A 2520-nucleotide genomic window follows, 5' to 3' on the forward strand; every position below is an offset into this window, starting at 1 on the left:
CTGGGAAGGGTGAGTGCTGTATTATGTGTCTGCTCTGGCCCAACCCTGCCCTCTCTGTGTGCTGAACAGCTTGCCCTGGACATCGATAGGGATGCAGAGGATCAGAACCGGTACCTGGATGGCATGGTAAGGGCCCAGGGTGTGCGCGAATCAGTGCCCTGCCCCCAGCACTACCTGCTACAGAGCTTGCAGTGTCTCCTTCAGCACTGGTGCGGGTGGGTGGTCAAATCACCACTTCTGTGTGATCTTGCCGGGATTCTTCCCTTAGGACTCGGATTTCACAAGCATGACCGGCCTGCTTACAGGGAGTGTGAAGCGCTTTTCCGCAATGGCAAGGTCTGGACGAGACAACCGGAAGCTTCTATGTGGCATGGCTGTGGGTCTAATTGTGGCCTTCTTCATCCTCTCCTACTTCTTGTCGAGGGCAAGGACGTGAGACAGTGGGAGCTGGTGTCTGTGGGTGCCAAGGGCAGCCATTGTCTTCCCTGCCTGGCGTCTTGGGCTCCAGAGGACTTACCTACAAAGTACTCCTTTGAAATTATAATCGTGGGCCAGGAATCCTTTCTGTCTGGCAGGAGGCTGCGGCTGCCTGTGACCTGATGAGCTCATGTTGGCTGGTCCCATGTGTGGAAGGGACTCTCTCGGGGAAACCAAGGCCCAGCCCCTCCCCCCTCCCCCAGGTGCTAGAGACACAAGCAGAGCTGGGGCCGCAGCGTGTCTGGAGGAGCCAGGTCTGAGCAGAGCAACTGTTGAATCCCAGGCGTGGCCACCTGTGGCCTGCAGCCTTTCTCCCAGCTCTTGGGACACTGACATCTGAAGGTTCCACGGTCGTGTCCTTGTCTGGATGAGGCCATGTCTGTGATCCAAGGTTCCTGGAACTGACACAGGAAGGGGCTGTGAACCCTAAGTGGGTGCTATCTCCTCCAACTGAGGCTTCTCAGCCTGGAGATGGCAGTTACTCCTGGCCATGGTTGCTGAGCACGGGAGACCAGTGTGGGCCACCCTGCTGTGAGTTCTCTGTGCCTACTCTCCAGTCCTGCGGATGAAGTGAGACCCCTGGGGAGAACGGGTTGTGGATGAAGGAGTGGACTGCAGCCTTGGCCTAGCCACTGGGCGGGATCCTTCTGGGTCCTGTGACTGTGTATCCAGGAGCAGAAACTTGTATTCTCAGGATTCAGAATCTACCCAGCACCAGAGATGTGTTTTCAGAAGAACAGACCTAGAAATGGGCCTCTGTGGCATTTCAGAGTCAGGCAAAGCAGGCAGGGCCGGGGAGCCACTGTGGGTCTACACAAGAAGGTTCCTGAGAGGCTATCAGTTGTTGCCATCTAGCTTGCTGGTAACTCTGGCGCCTCTGCCAAGCCCTGCCAGACTCCTCTGGCTGTGATGGCGTTCTGTGCCATCCTCCTTGTCCCCAGCCTCTGCAGGATGCCCTCCCTACCCACCTCTTCCTGGGCCTTCCCTGTCCACTGGGCTGGGCTCATGTTCAAACAACTGGACTGGCAGGGCAACGGCTTTTCCCCACCTCAAGATGAGGTCCTTGCCCCCTTGGCCTAAAAACACCTTTAAAGCTCTGTGCCCTTCTCTGTCCTGTTCCAATCTTCTGCCTCCCAGTCATTCCCTGGGGACTATGGGGTCACTGTCCCGCAACCTATGTGGCCACACTGTGTGTCCTGTCAATCCAGAACTGCCTCTGAGCTCCAGGCTGACCACAGATCAGCCACAGCCTGTTACCTGCAGCCCCACTTTGCTCACCCTTCCCCTCCCCTCCTCCTTCCTTCCACACAGCAAGCCCACCTTTCTCCATGCACGCTCACCATAGCCTCCTTCCTTGTGACCTGAGCCCTCCTTTGTACCTGGCTGAGGCTGTCAGCCTCCTGGAGGAGTGGGGTCCACCGTCTTCCCCTATGCAGTGCGAGCTCACTTCTCACCCAGCAAGGTCGACTCACCTGCGTCCATGTCTCTGGGGCTTTGCTGTTGCCCTGAAACCTAGCTGGGCTGGTCTTGCTCCCAGCTTGCTTCCCCCTTCTCGGATGTCCCTTTGCAGGCCCCTGTCGTTCCTCAGGCACCAGTGTGCTTGTCTGCCACGGCGAGCTCGTCAGGGGCTTGTACCCTGGTCACCAAGCATGGTAGCAGCTGCCTGCGTTGGGTCTCCATCTGGTCACTGCAGGTGCCAACCCTTTATCTCCCATATTTTCCTGGGCCATGGAGGGCTGACCTCCATTTTGGGGAATGTGGTTGAGCTCTAGTAACCAGCTATACCCCAGGTGCCCTTCCCATGGTGGTACCCGCCCACCTTGCTGATGTGAACTAGGAAGTTAGGCTGCATCTCGGACTGGCCTTCGCTGGAGAGGTGCTTTGCTGTCTCGGAGTCTCAGTCACTGTGTTCCCTCCCCACCTGTCTCCATGGCTGTTTGCAGCCCTCCCAGGTAATTTGGGGTCTAGGCTGGACTTCCTTTGTGGTTTGCTTTTCTGCTTCTCACTCTTGTTGTATTTTTTTTTTTTTTTTTTTTGAGACGG

The sequence above is a fragment of the Mandrillus leucophaeus genome, unplaced genomic scaffold (assembly GCF_000951045.1).
Source record: "Mandrillus leucophaeus isolate KB7577 unplaced genomic scaffold, Mleu.le_1.0 Scaffold845, whole genome shotgun sequence".
NCBI lineage: Eukaryota > Metazoa > Chordata > Mammalia > Primates > Cercopithecidae > Mandrillus > Mandrillus leucophaeus.